Raw genomic sequence first — 24,996 nt, 5'->3', positions numbered from 1 at the left:
CTTCTAGCTAGATGTTTTGATTTTCTCTAAAAGGTTTCTAGGTGAAGATGTGTACAAATAACTTCTTTTGTGTTTCTCTTTGAGGAATATAGAAACCCAACCATGTTTCTATTGTAGGAACCAAGAAGCATTTTTATGTAATTGAAAAATACCATATTTCAAGGATGCTACATATTATTGAAAATCAAAGATGCAAATCTGAAACACTACTCAATAGACTAGAAAACACTGGGACACCTGGGTGGCTCAGTCAGTTGAACATCTGACTCTTATTTTGGCTCAGATCATGATACCAGGGTCGTGGGATTCTGTCAGGATTCTCTCTCTGTCTCTGTCTCTTTCTCTGTTTCTGCCCCTCTCCCCCACTCGTTCTCTCTCTCTCTCTCTCTCTCTCTCTCTCTCTAAAATAGAAAAAAAGAAGAAAAAGAAAATATTTACTCAGGACAATACTTGAGAGGGAAAAATTCTTGATCTATAATAGGCAAAATCATTAATATTGAGAGTAGTAATGATTGCTATAATAAGAATGGCAATTTCCCTCCCAGGGCTATTATGATTTTAACAGATCTGAAACTCTCTATTAGTATTAACATCATATTAACCACTATATCAAAGGCAATGTATTATACTTTAAAGGTTACTCAGTATTCCAAATTTTTCTTCAATAAGTATTTATTGAACATCTACTATTGTCAGGTATGATATTAGTGCTGTGGGTACAATGACCAGGACAAGTTCTCTTCTCCCATGAATTTCCCTGCAATGACACTAACCATTCAGCTACTTGTGGTCACTAATCAACTAGAATGTTACAAGAGCTTAATTTATTCATTAAGTAAGCAGTGATTATCGACAGGTAGGTAGTATGCTAAGGAGATAGCATGAACAAAATGAACTGTCTCCTGCCCTTATAAAGCTGACTGCCTATTAGTAGATAGAGACAAGTAAACAGACACTTAAAATATCTCATTGTGTCACATAAGGAAGTACCCGGCATATGGGGAAAATATAATAGGCACCTAACCATGCCTTTAGGAGTCTGCAAAGGTTTCTCAGAAGAAAGGCCCAAACTGAGGCCTCCAGAATATGTAGGAATCAGCCAGAACTTTGGGTACAGAATAGCTTGTGAAAAGGTCTGAAAACAAGGCCACTGGGAGACATGTATTATGAGTGACCCAGAGCTGGTTTGGAGAGGGGCTAGGAGTGAATTGTGAGGCAGGAGGAGTGGGATCATTAGGCTTTGCCTGCCATTCTGAGGTTTGGACTTTGTCCTACAGTGAAATAGGAAACAACTGAAGTGTTTTAAACATGGAAGATACGTGATTAGGAACAGGTATGTGTAAAGAATATACTTATATTACCACTCCATATCTGAAAGGTCTGCAACCCCAAAGTATGGTTTTCATGTATGTTTTAATTTGGCACAGGATTCAGGCTCAGATGTTTCAACTTATCTGACGTCAAATGTCAATTTAAAATTACTGTTTACAGAGTAAACTGCCTTTTTAGTTTGGATGTTTTTCCTTGCTGCTTTGCTCCAGTAAGCACCATAATCTTGGGTCTCTATTTAGACGTCCCATCGCGGATACTCTCTTCATTTAGAATGTGAGCAGGAAGGTTCTAGTGATTCCCACAAGACAAATACTTGGAATGTCTGTTCCTGTCACAGAATATATTTCACAGATGCACAGTTTCGACCCCAAATATTCTTTGATTTCTTCTGTTAACATCTGGGTGAGACCCTCACCTAAATGCTAACATGTCTTTAATACCTGCTAATCTTCATTTTAACAGAGAAGGTCGGTCCTAGATTTGGTCTATTTGTAGGCAGCTGCTGCTAGAGGATGGGAACATGAGGCACTCAGCCTCTGGCAAGGAGCATTCCAGGACCAAAATCCTGAACCAGCATAATTGGGAAGTTGCAAATGAGGAAGTCCGACCATTAAATTTAACTTATGCAAGGGAGTTAGAGCCCCATGTCTGTGTCACTATAGACAGAGGATTCAACTCTCCTTTGGATTTCTTGGTTAAGGTGATTTAACCACAGTGCCTCTGTGGTAAGAGAAAGTTTCTAGTTTTCCTGAAATAGGAGATGAATTTCTAGGCTCACATACAATACAGTCTTGTGTTAGTCTCTGATGGATCACTGGACTTTTAGTATGTGATTAGGATATGGAATGACATTTTTATTCTCAGTGGTATTTTATATCAGCCTTCATAACAGACCTTTTCATTGCAGAAAAAAATAGATCATGTGCAAACCAAGATTTTACTAATGTGCCCTCCTCTTGTTCCTGTCCCTCTTCACTTTGAAGACTACTTCTGAATGCAATAGAGAGAGGCTAAGGGCTGACTCCAGGACTTGAACTGGAGGTACTGTGAAAAAAAAAAATCAAGCTCATTGTTTTATAGAATAGATATAAGTTTCTCAAGAATTATATTGCTGACCTAATGAAGACAATGGAAACTTTTAAAAACTGAAGTTTGAATTACAGAACAAATGACAAAAGGAGACATTAAAAAACAGCTGCTGCAATCTTTACCTGTATCTCCAAGGCTGAGTATATAATTGTGCACTGATAATTATTTAGTTTCTGGAACATATTCTTTTTATTTTAAGTTTGCTTTCCCCTTCAAAATGTTAAATTTTAAAATTAAGTAATAAATAGACATACATATATTTTTTCCTGAGTGACTGGAGTCCAGCACATCATTGGTATAGCTCTTGATTGACACTTGTCTTTAATTCAGTAAATTTCTCTGAGGAGCTCATGGCTTAGAAGGATTACAAGTTATACATGCATAGCATCCCTGGAAAATAATCCCTAAGGGCATAGCTGCAGTATACAAACATATGGATTACCTGCCAAGTATCAAGATCATTTGCAAAGGATATATATATATATATATATATATATATATATTTAAATTCTAGTTAGTTAAAATATAGTGTAAGATTAATTTCAGGAGTAGAATTTAGTGATTTGTTGGTTACATATAACACCCAGTGCTCATCACAACAAGTGTCCTCCTTAATATCCATCACCCATCTAGCCCATCCCCTCACCTAACACCCCTCTAGCAACCCTCAGTTTGTTCTTTATAGTTAAGGGACTCTTATGGTTTGCCTCCCTCTCTCTTTCTCTTTCTCCACCACCCCATGTTCATCTGTTTTGTTCTTAAATTCCACAAATGAATGAAATCATATGGTATTTGTCTTTCTCTGACTGACTTATTTCATTTAGCACAATATACTGTAGTTCCATCCACATTATTGCAAAGGGCAAGATTTCATTTTCTTTTTTTCCTTAACGTATTTATTTTCCATAAATTTCCTACATTAACATTGTATTAGTGCTATTTGTATATATTATAAAGCATACACACATGGAAATTTTAAAAAGACATGTGAAAATAAAATGAATATTTAGAATAATTTTTATTTTAGTTATTAATGATCTATAATACCTTTGGCTGTCTTATAATAATGATGATGGTTAATGAGACTGATGTTAATGAATATGCCTAATTATATTTGAAAATCTTGGCTGATACTGCTGTTTGAAGTTATTATTTCAAGATTAGCTTTCTTTAATATGCAGTTCTGATGGTATCACAGCTGAAAAAGATAACTTACAAAGATACATGTATTCAAGTGGAAGAAGTTCACTGTTGGTTTCACTTATAAATTTTCTTTCTTTCTTTCTTTCTTTCTTTCTTTCTTTCTTTCTTTTTTTGTGGATCTTGAGAAACTTAACAGAAGACGATTGGGGAAAGGAAGGGGAAAAAATAGTTACAAACAGAGAGGGAGGGAAGCAAACCATAAGAGACTCTTAAATACAGTAAACAAACTGAGGGTTGATGAGGTGCGGGGGAGAGGGGAAAATGGGTGATGGGCATCGAGGAGGGCACTTGTTGGGATGAGCACTGGGTGTTGTATGTAAGCGATGAACCACGGGAATCTACCCCAAAAACCAAGCACACTTTACACCCTGTATGTTAGCCAATTTGACAATAAATTATATTAATAAAATAAAATGCAAAAAAAAAAAAGATTTCATTCTTTTTTATGACAAAGATTCCAAAGAGCCAAAGCAATCTTGAAAAAGAAAAGCAAAGCTGGAAGCATCACAATTCCAGACTTCAAGCTATATTAAAAAGCTGTGGTCATCAAGACAGCATGGAACCGGCCCAAAAACAGACACATAGATCAATGGAACAGAATAGAAAACCCAGAAATGGACCCACAGCTATATATATGGTCAACTAATCTTTGACAAAGCAGAAGAGAATATCCAATGGAAAAAATACAGTCTCTGGGCACCAGAGTGCCTGACTGTGACTCAGTCGGTTAGGTCTCCAACTCTTTTTTTTTTTTTAATTTGAATAAAGTTTATTTATTTGTATTGAGAGACAGAGACAGTGTGAGTGGGAGAGGGGCAGAGAGAGAGGGAGAGAGAGAATCCCAAGCAGGCTCTGTGCTGTCAGCTGTCATGGGGCTCGAAACCATGAAACTGTTAGAGCATGACCTGAGCTGAAATCAAGAGTCAGATGCTTATCTGAATGAGCCACCCAGGTGCCCCAAGCCTACAAATCTTGATTTCCACTCAGGTCATGATCCTAGGGTTGTGGGATCAAGCCCCACACCAAGCTTTGTGTAAGTATGGAGCCTGCTTAAGATTACCTCTCTCTCTGTCTTTCTCTCTCCTCCCTCCCCCTCTCCCCAGCTTGCACACACACACTCTCTTCCAAAAAAAAAAAATAAAAAAATAAAATATAATAGAGGAAAAATTCTCTTCAAGAGATGGTGTTGGGAAAACTAGACAGCAACATGAAGAAGAATGAAACTGGACCACTTTCTTACACCATACACAAAAATAAATTCACAATCAATGAAAGACCTAAATGTGAGACAGGAAACCTACAGAGTATATTAATATTTAAGTGGTAACTGTAAATTATAACATACGAATATGTTATTTCTATGTGCACAGAGTGCCCTCTGATTTTGGAAAACAATTATAGATTATCTGAGTTTGCTCAATAGGTAAGATGTATTTAAATCTCTACACATCTTGGATGTCTCTAAATCTGTCTTTGTGGGTTCTAACCAGTGGTGTCCTGGTAAATATATAATAACTTGTTCTGAAAGAAGCAAAGTACAGAGAAGGAGGAAGGGGAGAGAAAGAGGAAAAGAAAGAAAAAAGAGAGAAAGAAAAAAAAGAAAGGAAGGAAGGAAATAAAGGAAGAAAGAATACAAGAGAATAAAAGAGATGAGAAAAAGAAAGCCCAGATTTGTAGCATTTGCCAATTCCCATAGTATAAATACTCCTAATACAGACTGTTTCAAATTGGCAACTAGACATCATGACCTACAGAACTGGGAAAGAGATACACACCATTGGCTCTTGTAATAGTATAGTCTAGCTCCAGCACATCACTGGCTGTTAACAACTTCTCATAAATCCAAATCCCCTTGTATGGCTCAGTAATATAGGCATGGGTTCTATAAAAGCAAATATATTTAAGAAAATTTTAGATTGTCTGTTTCTCTCTCGGTCTCTTGCTCACACAGACTTAAAAATTAAATCAACAGTACATGGTACATACAGAATAATATATTCTGCTAGATATTATAGAGAATAGAAAAAGATGTAAGATATGCTTGTCCTTAAAGAATTTACAGTCTGGTTTGGGATACTGACCATAAATCCTTGACATCACAAACAACAAAGATTGAGATAATTACATAAATAATAGTTTAGGGAAGTAGACATAAATGACATATAGTCAGTAAAACTTAATTATCAAATGATAGGTGTAGTCAATAATTACCTGATGAAAAAAGAGTTTGAAGAAATTCTCAGGGAAGATTTTATGAGGATGTATATCAGAGAGACATGATGTATGAGCAGCATTTGGATGTGTGGCCTCCTCTGAGAAGGCATGAAGATGAGATAGAATACATCTTCGCGTACAATGAGTAAACAACCAGGCAGGAGCAGAGCATTTGTATAAGTACATTTTAATAACGATGGTTGAGAGTTACTAGGCAGTTACTCTGTGTCAGACACTGCACAGCTTCTTATAAATTAGCTCATTTGATCTTCACAGAAATATTATGAGTCAGGTTGTTTGTAGTATTAAATGAGGCAGTACACATTTTATACACAAGAAAACTGAAGCCTAGGAACATTAAACAAGTGACTGAGGTCCATCAGTGGGTAAATGATGGACCTGGGGCTGGAATTCAGGTTTTCTCTGGTCCTAAAACCTTAATAAGCACACTGCTAAATTGGGAAGCAAATCTAGACATGTAATTCTTAGGATAAAATTATAAAAACTTCAAACATAAAGAATAAAGAGTTCAGAAATTTTTCTGCAGGTTATAGAAAAACAATAACCATACCCTTGACAATTTGACCAAAAAGTGAAATGTTCAAACATCTTGTTTTGCTCCTCCTGTGAAATTTTTTTCTCTTTTTGATTTTGGAGTCCATTTATGACAAAGTCAGATGTAATATGTGCAGAGGCTGAATATTACAAAAGTTTGAGATAATGCCTTATGAGTTAGGTAAGTCTGTAGTCAACTTTCAAAACTTGTTGATACTTAATCAGAATATAGATAAAGATAAGGCTCCAATACTTGGAATCTATGGCTTCTTCAAAACATCTCTTGAATTACGTTTATATAAAGTTAACAAAACAGCTTGAACAAAGAACCACACATTCCTTCCAACTGCATGATGCATATTGACAATCAAGCATTTATTATTTATTCCTAATTGTGTTGACAAGTCCTTTGCCACTGCAAACTTTAGACTATCAGCTTTGTAAAAAGTTTCTTTTTGTCCCTGATAGGATGCTTTTGATGCACAGAAATCTGGAGAAGAAGAAAAATACATCTTTTGGATTAAAATATCCCAGTTTGCTCATTTCTCTTGGACAGCAAAGAAGAGACACTATGCATTTTTTTTTCATGAGATTGTTCTGGAAATGAAAGACTGCTTATTAGTTTAAGTAAAAAAGTCTATACCGCTTAAAGATTATTATTTAGTTGCAAATCATTAAGCATATTGCCAAATAACCTTTTAATAAAATATTTATAGTGCCTATGAATATATTTGAAATGCATTTTTGTTTTGGTTTTAAATAAGCCAAACCTTCTCTAAGGTTCTAAAACCACTCTTACTAGTTTATAAGATAGTTTTATTTCTATTAGCCCCTTCTTTCCTTTTTTCTGCATAGCATGGTGAATGAAAAGAAATTTGCAGTGTGCAGTGAGAGCACAGACCAACTATTATAAAAGTTTGAGATAATACCTTATTAGTTCAGTTAAGTATAACAACCTTAAGTGGAAAACCATTAAAAAAAAAGCAAAGCAAAAGCATTAAAAATATTTGAATTGTGTAAGATACAGCCTTTGGGTCAGTGTTTTTATTTATTTATTTTTAATTTATTTTTTATTATGAAATTTATTGTCAAATTGGTTTCCATACAACACCCAGTGCTCATCCCAACAGGTGCCCTCCTAAATGCCCATTACCTTGGGTCAGTGTTTTTAAAGCCTTCTTATATATGTCCTGAACACATCTGAAATTCTGATGGAAGCTGTCTTCACATAGGTGCACAATTTTTCATACAGTTTTAAAGGGTATGCTGTCTGAAATCCATCCATGGATCTTCAAGGGTCCAGTCAGAATATGCTTACATGGCACACCTTTTCACAGCTAACTGATATCTAATATTTTAATATCTAATTTAATTTCTAATTAATTGCTAATTTACAGCAAAATAATTTAACCAGCCTTCATATTAATTCTTCAAGTAAGTGTTTCTCTTTCTTTCAATTTAGGTTCTTAAGATATTTCATTAAGAATGTTTAAACATTTGTAGCACCTGGGTGGCTCATTAGGGTTAGTGTCTGACTCTTGATTTCAGCTCAGGTCATGATCTCACAGTTCCTGGGACTGAGTCCCACCTCAGGCTCTGTGCTGACAATGTGAAGCCAGCTTGGGATTCTCTCTCTCTCCTTCTTTCTCTCTGCCCCTCCCTCGCACACGCACACACTCTTTCTCTGTCAAACTAAATAAACACTTTTTAACAAAGAATGTTTAAACATTTTTTTCTACAGAGCCAAAGTGTTATAAAAACATGATTTTTTATTGTTATTATCCCATAATTCATATTAACTGATTCTAGAATTACTTGAAGCTTAACTTTAAGTTTAAAATACTTAAAAGTTTACACTAGTTTTTAGTTCATGAGAGAAAGAACTATTTTATCTAAATGTTTGTGATTCTCTAGTTTTACGATCTTTCTAGTCAGCTTTGCATTGGATCCTGGAAGAACTGTGGAACCGACATTTTACAGAGTAGGACAGGAGGGAGGTGAGGAAATCTTTAGAGTAGTATCCAGGCATTAAGGTTTAAAAAGTATAACAATTAAAGGATTTTCTCAAAATTGATGTCTTAATCATAATAGCCAACAGCTACAAGCTCTACGGCTTAAAACAAGCAATCAAAAAGCTGTTTTGACCATTCTTGGCAGCCAGGTGAGCTTCAGTAAAACAGCAGTACAATTTAGCTCCTTTTGCGTTTACTTTTATTCACGTGCTTTCTAGTGACTCGAACAAGTGTGCCTTTGACACGTGCTACCCAACTTCCACTGTATGCACTATCCAAGGGTCCTGACATGAGGATTCATCATGCGTTCTGCCACCTAGTGTTTGGGCTTCTCGATGCAATAATCTGTAGAGATAACTAATTCATGGGGATGTGTGTGCACACACAAAACTGATTCATAGGCATGTGGATCGGGACCGGGAGACTATCTTCTCAGGTGCGGTCACCGCTTGCCCACCCTATTCTATCTTTTATAAACTTTTCTTCAAATATTTCTTTTTTCCTTCTTCCCATGGACACACATCCACACACAGTATACCCACAGTTATAAGTGAGTCATTTGAAGGAAAGATGAAGGTAGTGTCTAGTACAAACTTAACTGGATGAGTTTCCCCTATATCTGTCTCCCTGACCTTTTTCTGTCTTGGTGTCACAACATGACACTGCTCTCAGTGGTAACAGATAACAGATTACAGTCCTACTGGCTTGCCACTTCCTTCGTGCTCAAGACAATAAGAAAAGACGGTTACTTGGGCAATTAGGTGGTTAGACATTGCTAACAATCTTTACTTCTTATGCTAGTGACTGTACTGGTGAGTTTATGACAGGGAATGAGTAACTGCTGGTCTTCCTAGCGTGTTAGCACAGTAGTTCTCTGCTTTTGATCTCTGCAGTCTAAGAGTGTTTAAGGCTATCAGTAACTGTCCAATTTTAAAGTTATGCACTTCTGGTTGTACGTAATGTCAGTTATGTATTTTACTCGTACTTAAACGTTGAATTGACTCTCACTCTACTTGCTTCTTGTTCTTTTATATGGCCTTCTCATGTGTCTGTGGTCCATTTCCATGTTTTCACAAAAATGAAATGCAACAGTTTGTGTTAGATTGTCTGCTGATAGTATACAGGGTAATTTAGTTGGTAGAGAAATGCACACACACAAAAAGCTTTCTTCAAGGAGATAGGGTATGCCAATCCTATTTCTGTTATTAATCTATTGTATCTATTGTATTAATCTATTGTATGGCCCGAGGCAAGCCTCTTAACCGGTTTGCTTCTGTTTTACTGTTTGTCAAGAAAATATCAGGAAGACAAGCTGCAAATGAAAGGAATGTCACAGAATGGTCCTAGAACATGCTGCAGAATATTTAAAAGGAGTAGCATTGAGCATTGAGGATACTACTGGTTCCAGGGAATACTTAGGGTGAATTACCAGAGAGCCTCAACAGTTCACTATTTGGATCAAAGAATTTTCAGAATTTCTTGGAAAAATGAGATGATGGTTGAGTAATTGGAATATAACAGTAAAGGTACAAGTGTATGCAGGTTAAATCAATCCCACAAAAGAGTTAAAAAAAAAAATCTGCCAGATACCTTTAAAAACCTGGTGAAATAAAATGCAGATTTAAAAAAAAATATGTTTATAGAGGATGATTCCTAATTTATTGAAATCTCACTGCTCGTAAGAATGTGTGCTTACCAGTGAGAATATAATGGTTTAAATATATATTCTAATAATCATATGGTACAGTGTCATAAACAAGAATTTATTAAAATATACACTTGAATTTACTGTTAAATTCTTCTCAAATTGGACCTTGAATATTTGAAAACTCAGCAAAATGAAGCTATTCATGCTCAAGTGTCCCCACATTCACATTTCTACTCAGTAAGGGAAGCTGGGGGTGGGAGTGGGAACTGAAGGTGCAAAATAGGGTTCTGTCAGATTAAGGCCACCATTAATTCTAGTCATCTTGGCTTTTCATGGAAGGATATTACTCTTGGGTGTCTGAAGTGTAAATCTGGGAACTCTTTACAACCTTAGAGCTGATTTCTAAGGTAACTAGTATCCGAAACACAGACAGTTTTATAAACCAGAATTAACACCTGAATTGTTCTTGGAAGCCAAGTACAAGTTCTCAAAACTTCTGGAGGCTGGCTGATGTTACCCTGTACCCATTTTCCTGGACAACTCCTGCCCCAGCTTTCTCACCAGTTAAAGTTTCCTTCTGATAGCCTTGTGTAGCTATTGAGCTGTGTGTAGGGCACCTACTTGTAATCCGACTGAGATATTAGATAGCCAGATGTCACAGTGGTCATAGTGAAACCAATTTATTTTCTCTCAAACCAGACCAGGGCTCCCTTCTCATGTTTCTAGCCTCCTTCTGGAAGGGAGAAAAATTCATACACCTGATGACACACGCAAGTTCTAATTAAATTGACCTTAACCCAAGTCAGTTTTACTGGCTCTGATAAGGCCTGGTTAGTTATTAGGGTCAAGGTCAGAAGCAACAGAACAAGGGTGACAAAGGGAGGGAGAAGTTGTTTATTTTGGAATTCCTGGAGTTTTAATTCTGATACCTTTCAAGGAAAGGAAAATGGCCACTAATGGAATGATAGGTAGATAAATTAAGGAACTTTGAGCAAAAATAGTTTGAATATTCAGGGGCCTTTTTTAGGCACTCCATCTCTGTGTGTGTGTGTGTGTGTGTGTGTGTGTGTGTGTGTGTGTGTAAATGTGTGAACATAATAATCCAAGTAGCAAAATGCGTTAACAGCATTGCACATTTATCTTCATCGCTTTCATGGGAAAACAGTGGGGTAACACAAATGAAAGAGGTTTCAAGGAAACCAGTTTGGCAAGGAACATATTAATATTTAGGATTTGATTAATACAATATCCTGTTTTAAGTTTAGTCTGCAGTAACTTGGAAAATTTTCAAAATGATCAACATATAGAAAATATGTAATTAGCTGCACTCTCTTGGCCAAAAATTTTGAATTATGTGATAGGACAACCTGACAAGCTCGCCTCTCCTTGACAAATTTCCCAATTTCATCTTGAATTCCATTAAAGAAATCATTATTGCCTAAGTTTAATGGGGTTGCTGCCATTGCTGTCACATGCCAAATGTAATCAGCAAGTTCATTAGATAAACCACACATACATGCTATTAATCATGTTGTTTTTTTAAAAAACTATTTTAATGTTCACTTATTTTTGAGACAGAGAGAGAGCATGCACGAGTAGGGGAGGTGCAGAGAGAGAGGGAGACACAGAATCTGAAGCAGGCTCCAGGCTCAGAGCTGTTAGCACAGAGCCCCACTCAGGGCTCAAACTCATGAACGGTGAGATCATGACCTGAGCCGAAGCGGATGCTTAACCGACTGAGCCACCCAGGCTCCCCAGGAATTAACCATGTTCTTAAGATTTAAAAAGTAAGAGGAGATAAGGGACTGACTTACTGTAAAGATTTTGTCACTTTCCTGTGAAGTGAGAGCCAAAAAACTTTTCTAGGAGGAAAAAAAAAAAAAAAACAAACACTAACCCTTGGAACGGAAACTGCTTGGCAGTAGTTTTTTCCTGAATTTGTTCATTACAGAAACTCTGTAGCGTGGCACCTTCAGCATATTGCTATGGCATTTCTCAAGCATTTGTACTCATCCTCGGCTCTCACTGAACTTTTCTCAATAGCCAGGTCTCTTTGGGACAACCAGACAGGAAGAGGAATAATCATGAAGAAAGTCATGTTCACAAAACTGCTGAGATAATGTAACTTATATAGCCAAAGCCACGTAAGATGAAGTCATTTGCATGCTTCTTAGGACATGCATTTTCCGTAATCCTTACCACTGACTCATTATGTTTAGTCATATAAACATTTCTTTGGCCCTCAATGTCCCCACCTGTAAAATAGAGATAATAGTATCAGTCACATGGACAATGATGAGATGACACTGTTTTTAAAGGACTTTAACCTTGTCAGTAAGTAAAATCCACATACCTGTGTTCTTTTTTTAATAGTACAGTGTTTTTTGTTTTTTTTTTTTTAATTTTTTTTTTCAACGTTTATTTATTTTTCGGGACAGAGAGAGACAGAGCATGAACGGGTAGGGGCAGAGAGAGAGGGAGACACAGAATCGGAAACAGGCTCCAGGCTCTGAGCCATCAGCCCAGAGCCCCACGCGGGGCTCGAACTCAACGGACCGCGAGATCGTGACCTGGCTGAAGTCGGACGCTTAACCGACTGCGCCACCCAGGCGCCCCAATAGTACAGTGTTTTATTAAAAAAAAAGAATATAGACAAGTAATTATCTCTGAAATGTTTTTAGGACTTTTCTGGTGTTATATGCACAGCATATATTTTATTTAAGTTTGATGAAAATTGTGTTTTTGTTTTTTTTAATATGTCATAAAATTCCTCACTTTTTGTAATGTTATAATTTTTTTTTTTTTTTACTTTTGTGATTCTGCCATTTTCAATCATTTAAATAATTGATATTTAAGTAATCCTCATGTTAGAACTACATCATTTAGGGGTGCCTGGGTGGCTCAGTTGGTTAAGTGCCCAACTTCAGCTCAGGTCATGATATTACAGTTCGTGGGTTCGAGCCCTGCACTGGGCTCTGTGCTGATGGCTCACAGCCTGGAGCTTGCTTCAGATTCTGTGTCTCTCGCTCTCTTTGCCCCTCCTCTGCTCACACTCCTCTCTCTCTCTCTCTCTCTCTCTCTCTCTCTCAAAAATAAATAAACATTATAAAAATTTTAAAAAAGACTACATTGTTTAAACTGAAACTTCCACTCTGGTACTCCAGCATTTACACTACTCTTTACTCTGATTTTTTTCTTCCTGTATATAGCACTTCTCTGTCTCTTTCAATTACATTATTTATTGGTTGCATTAATTGTTTATTATATCTTTCCCTACTGGAACAAAATCTCTGAGTTTACAGATTTCTGTTTTGTTCAGTGATATATCCCCAGTGTCTTAAACATTTTACATGGAGTATTTGCTAAATGGTTCCATTGAATACATGAAGTTTCTGTTTGGAAACAGGTTGTTTGGAAAAAAACTAAGCTTCTGCTCAATTTCCACAGCTTAGAGTTGAAATTTGATTCGGGCTTTTGAATTAATCTGGCCCTAGATCCATCCACCAACCCATACCTCTTTCCTTCCTACCTTTCTTCCATCTGTCTGCACTCAGCCTCTAGTCTGTCTAGATTTTGCTCTTCCTACTACCACCTGAAACTTGGTTTTGACATTTTCCTCTAGCTATTAGTTTCACTTCTCTGACTTAATGCTCCCATAATGTGTAAATCATTTATCTGAAGAATTATGAAGTACAACAGTAAGTACAAAATGGCTGCCAATATTTCCCATGAAGAATGTACATGTGGATATTGGAACTGATAGTTCCTGGGACAGTGTGTTACAAAAGGGCTTTCTGGCATCTGATTGTCTTTCAGCGAGAAGAGCATGCACACCAATTGATGTTATGCGGCCTTTTAAACTTTCAATTCATTTCAGATGTGGCTTAAAGTATTGTGTCATCCAGAGTTCGTTCGCCTGTTGGATGATTCATTTATTGAACTCCCAAAAAACAGATGGTGGGTAGGGGAGAAGACAGGAGAAAAAGGAAGGAAAGAAAGAAAAGAGAGAGGAAATCATTTTGACACTAAAATATCAGTGTTGTGATTATTTCTTAAAAACTAGAAATAAGCATTTTGGTTCCCCACGTGAAAATTCAACCTGGTAATACCATAAACTTGAGGTAAGTTCTGTGATTTAAAGTATTTATAGTTTTGTTTGTTGATTGGTTGTTTTTCATTTAAATTAAGATGAAATTTTTTAAATGAGAGAGAGATTAGAACATGAGTAATACAGTAGAGCTGAAGGCTCGTCAGCTGAAAATACTGAAAATTTGGGGTAAAAGACAATCACACCATGAACAATTCTTTACTTTTTATTTGTAAGAGTGAGGCTGTAAAATTTATTGCATGTTTTTATAAAAAGCCAAGCATAGTGTATATTTATTGTCAAGACACTTGTGATTCATTCAACAAACATGACTGAATATCTTTCAAGTGCTATCTAGGTACTGTGCTTAGTGCTATAATAGGGGCAGCAGGAAAGGGGTGATGGAACAATGAGAGCTACCTACCACACTTCTATGAGAGTATGAAGTGCCTGTTTCTTTCAAAAATTACTTTAACCCTCACAAAACTCTTCAACATCTACATTATAATGTTCCCATTCCAAGTGCAAAAGCTTGAAGTTCAGAAAAGTCAGCTAATGTTCCAAAGTCACCCAGCCTGTATGTGGCAGAACCAGTACTAAAATCAGTGTTTTGATGGCACCAAACCTTTTGTTATTTTGACTAAGCTACCTTCAAGGTTTACACAACCTAAAGGAGACAACCTCCCTCGGATGCCTGGACATTCACCAACACTTCACAATGTAGGCAACATATTCAATGACATGCATGTATTTTTAAAATTTTTTTAAATGTTTATTTATCTTTGAGAGAGAGACAGAGCACAAGTGGGGGAGGGGCAGAGAGAGAGGGAGACAGAGAATCCAAAGCAGGCTCCAGCCTCAGTGCTGTCAGCACAGAGTCTGACCTGGGGCTTGAACTCATGAACCATGAGATCATGACCTGAGCCAAAGTCGGACACTCAACCTACTGAGCCACCCAGGGGCCCCCAGTGACATGCACGTAATGACAAATGTCCGTGTATACCATGTACACATGCTAAGTACTAGAGATACACACACACCTAAGACCTATTCCTACCTTCAAGGAGCTCTTAGCTTTGTGTAAGGACCTAGAATGTCAAAAGGTGCTGTAGTATTGTCCAATTATCCAGTTCTTCTGAAAATTTACCTAGGAAGAAAATAAATGCTACCATCTGCAGCAGAATAATGTGGCTAAAGTGCTAGAAACCTGTGCTGAAAAGAGAGTGGGACTGAAGTGTGGTGAGGCTTACTTGAGAGAAATATATTACTGCTTTCTATGGTCCCTTTCCAAAACATTCCCTTAAGATTCTATAGCCTTCATTACGTTCACAACGTTCATCTTTTAGAAAAAAATTATTGTTAGAGTTTACAGATGGAAGTTGAATGATAGGATTATGGAAAATAATTATTTAAAACTTCACAGAGTTGCTAGATCCTTGGAAAGAAGTTACTGCATAACTACACATATCATAGACAGTGGCTGTACTGTAATCAGCTGGCTCAATAAAGCAATCTACTGGTCTACATATTCTAGTTGAGAGGATGTTGAATACTCTCTCAAATACTAAGAAAAACCATACTTCATTTAAAATAATATCAAATTTAAGATACCTTATGACTTCATATGTTAAAACACATAAACAAGTATATCTTAGAACTGATAAAATAAGGTATTAATCAAGTTTCTCCACAGAGAAATGTATGTGTGTATATGTACATACATATACACACATACATATACATATACATCTTATTCACACACACACACACACACACACACACATCTTGTTCTATTTCTGTGGAGAAATTTGACTAATATACACCTGTATCTATCTATCTATCTATCTATCTATCTATCTATCTATCTATTGTCTATCATCTTCTATGTAAAAAGAGAAAGAGATACAGAGATAGAGATTTATTTTAAGAAGTTGGCTTACACAATTAAAGAAGCTTAAAAAGTCTAAAATCTAAAAGGTAGACTGGCAGGCTGGAGACCCAGGGAAGAGTTACAGTTTGAGCCCAGAGGTAGTCTGCTGGTAGAATTACCCTTTCTTCCATGGAGATCAGTCTTTTTCTACTAAGGCCTCCAACTGATTGGATAAGGCCCACCTCATTATGGAGGCCTTACTCAAAGTCCACTGATTTAAATGTAAATTTCACATAAAAATATTTTCACAGAAACATCTACAATAATGTTTTACCAAATACATGAGTGCTGTAACCAAGACAAATTGACATATAAAGTTGACCATCACACAGTGACATTAAGTAGTGTAGGAAAATTGTATTCATTGCCAGAAACATTAGTGCTAGAAATCACCCCCACAAAGAGAGTACAGAGACAGGGAAGAGCAGCACTTTGCTCTGCCTTTCAGATTCCTGTGGGAGTTGGGGGTTCATCCTCTCTGATCTCTTCCAGCTCTTCCCTCAAAGGGAAACAACCACAATACAATCAAATTGACTGCCTAGAGCATAGCTGGTGTGCTATGAAGGGGAAAGTCTCTGTCCTTTTCTTTACATTACTAAAGTTTACATTTTTCTGTTTTCCTAACTTGATAGAGGCCAGATCCCCAGAGGTGGGTTGGGAGGTGGACAGGAAAATCAAATGTGCTTCAAATATACGAAATAGAGTATTTTTTCAAAGTTTTAGTTTAGTTTTTCTTAGCTGGAAGTTACATAAGTGGACAGATGAAAGGTGAAGGAGGAGGGAGGGAGGGAGAGCTGGGTTTCAAGGCTATCTCCATATACACCTGGTCAGACCCCACTTCACCTTTACTCCACTGATGTCCCCCTCCCACCACCAAACTCCCATCCAAACTCTCCTGGACTCACTGCTCTTACTCTCTGTATAATGTATCGAAGGCCTATTTTTGCAAGCAATAATTCTCTGTTAAATTTTACCTACATTCAATATCTTTGCTCCACCTGATTGCACAATCCTTGAACTGCTGACTCACTTGCATGCTTTATCATAAGTATTTACATTTTGGTTAAAATTATGGACTTTGGAATCATGGAATCTCTGCTTTACCATTTTTTTTTACTCTAGCCTTCATCTCTTCATCTGTAAATTTGGGATGACGATAGTACTTATGTAATAAGTTGGTTGGAAGAGCAAATGAGAGAGCATATGGAGCACTCTTAGCACAATGCCTAGCAAGAAATGGGTACTTAATGGTTGTTAGGTATTATCACTCCTATTTATCTGATATGGTTTCTCCATGAGATCATGATGTCTAGTATTTGTAAATTGAATAGATACACAGAATACAAAGATGAAACAGTAGGGTAGGGTCCCTGCTTTTGATCAGCTTCTAGGATAATTGGAGCAATATTATGACATGCTTCTGTTGGTTTCTTCCATGTTAATCATGAAAAGAGATCATTGATCCCAGCAGTGTTGCAGTGAGATCAACTTTTATGTGGTGAGGGTTAGAAAAATGAAGATAGGGTGATGATGCTCATGGCCTCTTGGCTTAATATGGCCACTAGACAGCTTTTGTTACGCCTAGCAGAGTTTTTTGTTTGGGGTTTTGTTTTGTTTTGTTGTTGTTGTTTTTTCAATGAAGTAGCATGCTTTTGGAAAGGGACTGCAATTTTCTCCAGCCATTCCCTATTGTCTTGTAATCAGCATGTCACTCATTCACACCTATTTATCTGTTTGATCACCCTATTGTCCTTGAAGTTGTGACCCCTACTCTACATTAAAAGGATGGCAAAGGTTTAAAAGCAGTAAATTGTTACATGTTCCTCATTCTTAGAAACATAAAAGACACTATTAGAAACAAATAGTATGGTAAAAAAAAAAAAAGAATCCTGTCTAGGAAATGAGGTAAGAGACATGAAAACTTGATCATCTGGTTATCTTAAAGAAACACTCAAATTTGCCTATATGTGCCTAATTCAAGGAGCCATGTGCCTCCTAAGTCCAAGGAAATCCAGGCTAAAAGTAATGGGAGCCCTTTGACAGTGTGAGTCAGAATTTCATCTCACTCTCATTGACAGCGTCCCCAGGAGTGCCACACGTACTCAGGCACAGACCCTATGACATACCATAGCATGTGCCATTTTTTGCTCTTCAGTTCCAGTCCCTTTTGGCAAAGGCCATGACTAGCAAAGCTGTATGCAATTGCTACCCACAGTCTGCTTTTTCTAAACATGATGCTTCCATAAGTTGGCATCAGCATCTTTGTGAGCACCAGAACCTGTACAGGCTTTGAAACCACTCTGAGTCACACCAGTGCCACTCTCCTCTGTCAGACACACTACCTCCTCCTGCACACTTGCTCCAGACACTGCAATCTGTGTACTGGTCCATCAGGGTGCCTCAAGGCATGCAGGCACCAAAAGTTTATATGTTCCTTGCAGAACTGGAGTGATCAGTCTCTACAAACCATCACGTCTGTGTCACATGATAGCATATATACACCACTAGAAAATTTGTCTTGAAGACGAGCTGTCCGTTCTCCTTTGGGTGGATTCCCTTGGTCTGGGAAGAACCATTTTTTATGGCATCTTTTAGTTTCATAGAGATTCTCTTCTGTTCTGAAGAGAATACAATGGGACTTCTTTACTGAGCCAAGGCTGGCTCCAGTTTTGTAGAAGGATGGAGTCCTCATGCCCCTCCATGAAACCCAGTGGTTTATAGATCTTGGGGGTTTTAATAAGGTACACATTCCCAAAAAGAGTTTGCAACAAAGAGGGGTCATGGAATGAAAACACTTCAGATCTCAGTTCTTTCACTTTGTGATTCAAAGTTTTAAAAACACATCCAAGGGACTGGCACTAATCTTCATGGAGGTGAGATGGCAAGACTAATGAGATTCTCGGAAATTAAAGTTATCAAGATATAGTCCAGGGAAACTGAAGGAAAAGGGATACATATTGGGTTATTACATTGCACCCTAGGCCATGGGTTGTTGGTATGGAGAACTGATTCTGGAATATTCTGACTAGCACTGGGATAACCTCTAACCTACCCAAGGAGTGCTTTGGGGGAATTGCCTGACTCTGAATGACAAGAAATGGCTGACAGTACTGTACACATGGCACCCATCAGTTTTGAGTATAAGTTTAATGCTGGAGGAAGGTGTCTTCTCCTTCCCACTAGAAATTCTGTGTTTGGAAGAAATATCAGAGCAGTGGTAGCTAGAACTTGCAGTGGAATGTCTCGGTTTTGGCAGTCATGCTGAACTTTAGCAACAATTGAGTGGAATGGGATGTATTTCCCTCAAGGGCTCCATTACGTTTGTGGTGACAGCTTCCATGAAATGTGCCTAACTTGCTCAGCTTAACAGCAGGATAAAGGTAGCTTTCGATAGTTTTATACTCAGTAAAATAAAATAGTAAGCTGTAGTAGCAGTATTACTCACGATAGTCAAAAGGTGGACACAGCCCACATTATCTATTAATAGATGAGTGGATAAACAAAAAGTGTCCTATACAGATAATAGAATATTATTCAGCCCTAAGAAGGAATGGAATTTTGATACATGCTACAACATGGATGAATCTTGAAGACATTATACTAAGTACAATGAGCCAGTCACAAAAGGACAAACACTCCATGAGTCCACTTACATGAAGTACTTAGTATAGTCAAATTCATAGAGACAGAAAGCAGAATGGTGGTTGCCAGGGACTGGGGGAAGAGGCAACAGGGAACTACCGTTTAATAACTATTATATGGAAGTTATTAACTATTAACTATTATATGTTATTAACTATTATATGGAAGTTCTATTTGGAGTGAGGAAAAAGTTCTGGAAATAGATCGTGGTGATGATTTCACAACAATGTGAATGTACTTAATGCCACTGAACTGTACTCTTAAAAACTGGTTACAACTTAACAGGAACCCATGGGGGAGGGGAAGGAAAAAAAAAAAAAGAGGTTAGAATGGGAGAGAGCCAAAGCATAAGAGACTGTTAAAAACTGAGAACAAACTGAGGGTTGATGGGGGGTGGGAGGGAGGAGAGGGTGGGTGATGGGTATTGAGGAGGGCACCTTTTGGGATGAGCACTGGGTGTTGTATGGAAACCAATTTGTCAATAAATTTCAGAAAAAAAAATAAAAAAAAATAAAAAAAAAAAAAAAAAAAAAAAACAAAACTGGTTACAGTGGTAAATTTAATGTTATCTGTATTTTACAACAATAATTTTTTTTTAAGTAATGTGTTAGAGGCTGGGTTAGTGGATAACTTTATTGGTATTGCTCCTCTAATCACTAGGGAGCTAGAAATCTGTGTAATTTGAGTATTAAAGTAAATCTGACCTTATTGTTACTTGTAAGCTAGTGATGTCAGGAAAATTCTGAATTACATTTAAAAATCTGATAACACAAAATTACAAGCAGAACTGGGACATCTTTTAATTTGAGAGGTTTCTTGAGGTCTTTAAATTATTTATTTTAATGGATTCCTATCAATCCAATTGCTCAGTTATCCTCAGACCAGGTAAGATTCAAAATCTAAATATAGCACTAGAAAATGACTATAGAGCAGTTCTTCCAAGATTGCTCTGCCAATGCTACTGTGTGGAGCTCTGAGGCTGATTTTTAGCAACTCAATTCACATTCAATATCAAACCTTTGTCCAATCCTATTACTGTATTGGAAGCTAATCACCTGGGAGTTGTTTTAAAATGCAGCTTCTAATTCAACAGGACTGGTGAGGGGCCTCTGACTCTGCATTTTTTAAAAATAATTTTTAAAGTTGACTATAGTTGAATACAATATTACATTAGTTTCAAGTGTACAACATAGTGACTCAACTTCTCTGTATGTTATGCTATGCTCACCACAAGTATAGCTGCCATTTGTCACCACACAATGCTATTGCAATATCATTGACTATATTCCCTATGCCATGCCTTTTATTCCCATGACTTATTCATTCTGACTTATTGCACTTATAATACCCTCTAGGTCCATCCATGTTGTTGCAAGTGGCATAATCTCATCCTTTTTTAAGACTGTGTAATATTCTTGTGAGTGTGTGTGTGTGTGTGTGTGTGTGTTTGTGTGTGTACCACATCTTCTTTATTTATTCACCTACAGGTGGATACTTAATTTGCTTCCATATCTTGGCTGTTAACAATAATGAGGCAATAAACAAACGACTATCTATATCTTTTCAAATTAGTATTTTTGGTTTTTTTTTTGAGGGGGGGTAAATACCCAGTAAGGGAATTATTGATTATACAGCATTTCTATTTTTATTTTTTTGAGAAACCTCTATATGATTTCCACAGTGACTGTACCAATTTATATTCTCACAAACCATGTATGAGAGTTTCTTGTTCTCCACAGTATGGTACTGGCACAGAAATAGACACACAGATCAATGGAATAGAATAGACATCCCAGATAAACCCACACATATATGGTCAATTAACCTATGAAAGAGGAGACAAGAATATACAAAAGGAGAAAGACAGTCTTTTCAATAAATGGTTCTGGGAAAACTGGACAGCTACATGAAAAAGAATGAAACTGGACCACTTTCTTACATCATACACAAAAATAAACTCAAAATGGATTAAAGAATTAAATTTGAGACATGGAAGGAGTAAGATATGGATGCCCACTTTCAACACTGTTATTTAACATTACTGGACACCCTAGCCTCAGCAATCAGACAACAGAAAGAAATAAAAGGCATCCAAATAGTCAAGAAAGAAGTCAAACTTTCACTATATCTGCATATGGTGATATGCAGACATGATACTCTACAGAGAAAACCCAAAAGATTCTACAAAAAAACAGCTAGAACTGATACACGAATTCAGTAAAATCACAGGATATAAAAATCAATGTACAGAAATCTGTTAGTGGAGTTCCTGGATGGCTCAGTGGGTTGAGCACCTGACTTTGGCTCAGGTCATTATCTTGCAGTTTGTGAGGTAGAGCCTCGCATTGGCTTGCTGCTGTCAGCCTGTCAGTATAAAGCCCACTTCTGATCTTCTGTCCACCCCTCCTCTGCCCCTTCCCCACTTGCACTCTCTCTCTCTCAAAAATAAATTTTAAAAAATTACAAAAAAAAAAGGAAATTTGTTCGATTTCTATACAATAATGAAGCAGTAGAAAGAGAAGTCAAGGAATTGAACCCATTGACAATTACACTAAAAACTGTAAGATGCCTAGGAATAAACTTAACTAAAGAGGTAAAAAAATCTGTACATTGAAAACTATAGAACACTTATGAAATAAATTGAAGATGACACAAAGAAATGGAAAGACATTTCATGCTCATGGATTGGAAGAACAAATATTGTTAAAATATTTGTACCCAAATAGTACCCAAAGCAATCTACCCATTTAATGTAATCCCTATCAAAATACCACCAATATTTTTCACAGAACAATCTTAAAATTTGTATGAAACCACAAAAGACCCCAAATAGCCAAAGCAATCCTGAAAAGGAAAAAGCTGGAGGCATTACAATTCTGGACTTCAAGTTATATTACAAAGCTGTAGTGATCAAGACAGTATGGTATTGGTGCAAAAACAGACACATAGCTCAATGGAACAGGAAAGAAAACCCAAAAATGAATCCACAACTATATGGGAAATTAACCTTTGACAAAGCAGGAAAGTATACTCAATGGAAAAAAGATATGCTGCATATCAGAGTGTGGGGAGGGGGTATGGGTTAAATAGGTAATAGGTATTAAGGAGGGCACTTGTGATGGGCACGAGGTATTGTATGTAAGTGATGAATGACTAATCTCTACCCCTGAAACTAATACTGCATTGTATGTTAACTAGTTGAAATTTAGATAAAAACTTGGAGGCGCGGGGGGGGGGGGGGGGGGGGGGAAATAAATGTGAGAACTGAAACCATAAAAATCCTAGAATAGAACATAGGCAATGACTTCTCTGACATAGGCCATAACAATATTTTTCTAGATTGGCCTCCTGAAGCAAGGGAAACAAAAGCAAAAATAAACTATAGCGACTACACCTATTTGGTAAAAGCTTTTGCACAGCAAACAAAACCATCAACAAAACAAAAAAGCAACCTACTGAATGGGAGGATATCTTTTCCAGCATCTAGCATAATGCCTTATGCAAATATAGAAGCCCAATAATACTGGTAAAATGATTAAATTCAAATTACATAAAGTAAACAGAAAACACAAAAGGAAAAGAGGAAGAAAATACTTATTAGAGAATAAAAATGGAAATTCTATGGATAGTCTGTGGTGTCCCAAATGAATCAAAGTAAAGAAATGAATTGCTAAGTAAAGAAATGAATTTTATAATATTTGAATGCACACATGATCTTGAGGAAAGAGTGCAACTTCAGGAAAATATTTAGGGAAAAAGCAGATGATGATTTTCTTATGAGATTGACAAATAACACCTCTTAAACTTCATCTTTCAAATTTCAAAGAGGTGTATTTCACTTCACTCATGCCAACTGGCTAAATTCATTTCTGAGGACTCTGTGTATGCACATCATATAATAATTTCATGATGTGTTCAACATACTGCTTTGTCTTTAAGCAGCTATGAATGATTCCCCAGCATAGCTGTTGTTCTTTAGCATATGCCTGTAAGTAGGGCTCTGAAAATGAATCCTATCTTTTCAAGAAAGTAAGATAATACCATAATAGTCACGTATAGAGCTTATCCTTGTCGATGTATGAAATGTTTTGCCAAATAGGTTGCCAGTGAGAAATGATGTTGAAGTGATTGTGAATTTTAAGTTGGTACAAATTTTGATTTTTAAGCACAGAAACACATTCCATGCTGTGGTCTTCCTATGATGCTAAATCTTTTGAAGTCACCACTTTTTCTTTTATTATTCACTGGGCAAATTTATTTTTTGACATATGCTAGCCTGTGTTTGAAATGCTTAAAATTTCCCCTACGATTTCTTCCATTTTCTGTAGTGTAGAAAGTGAAGTATTACATTCATTTTTCTACATCAGGCATGTCCTTCTGATAAAGTTCTTTCCACAGGCACTGCCGACAAAGGAAAGCAAAGTCAAATTCTTTATTCATCTTGTGGTCCCCATATGGAGAATGTTCAGTCTAACCCATCTTTCTGAATGCAGATCTGATGAGCAGACAATCTCCCTCCCTAACAGTTTATTATGCCTTGGTCTTTATAAATTGAAAGTTATAAATCTGACAGCAGCATTACAGCTTCTGAATTGAATGTATAATTTAATTTATTAACTCATGTTCTTCACTTCAATAATTGTAATAAACCAAGTCTATGCTGATTTTCTAACATGGATTCATTTTTGGGTGCAAGTTGACATGGCTTGAGCCTTTAATGCATATGAATTCTTAAATGCCAGTTTCTTCAGTCTACTAGCCCTTATCTCTCTCTCCTACTATTTTTATTGAAAGACTTTGAGGTTTCTTATTCCAAATTATATGAAATATTGATTAAGCCCATAGAATTATTTAAGTGCTTTTGTTATTAAACATTTTAGATAGACTCATGGAGGAAGAAGGGCAGAAATTCTGTAATTAATCAGGATTGTTGGGCTCTGTTGTTACAGTGGCAGTGAATTGGTTCCCCGTAGGAGAGTTAATAGAAAAACATTCAATTTCAAAATGGCCTGGATGCATCAAAAGGATTAAACTGTAATGCTTTTAATCCCTGTAACTCAAACAAAGAGAAAATTTTCCTGAGCAATGAACTGCATAATGTATTTGTGGGCCAGCAAATGATCACTGTGGAACATCAGCTATACAGCCAACTCTGTAGCTCAGGGATTTTACTAGGCACAGCCAGACTGACAGCCCAGGGGATTTAGACACTTTTAAACTCTAGGTTTTGAGTGATGCTAAAATGACTGCTGTTTTGGAAAGTTCTAGTCTTTGGAGCTCCCGA

At 36.8% G+C, this 24,996-nt stretch overlaps 1 protein-coding gene across 1 annotated transcript in view; it reads right to left on the bottom strand.

The window, feature by feature from the left end:
- LOC125166462 (uncharacterized) overlaps positions 1-24,996 on the bottom strand; it is a 199,856-nt gene that overhangs the window by 996 nt on the left and 173,864 nt on the right. The gene's annotated exons all lie outside the window — the stretch shown is intronic.

This window comes from Prionailurus viverrinus, chromosome B2 (assembly GCF_022837055.1).
Source record: "Prionailurus viverrinus isolate Anna chromosome B2, UM_Priviv_1.0, whole genome shotgun sequence".
NCBI lineage: Eukaryota > Metazoa > Chordata > Mammalia > Carnivora > Felidae > Prionailurus > Prionailurus viverrinus.
The sequence above is the reverse complement of the archived record's forward strand: the minus strand, read 5'-3'. Positions and strand labels throughout refer to the sequence as shown.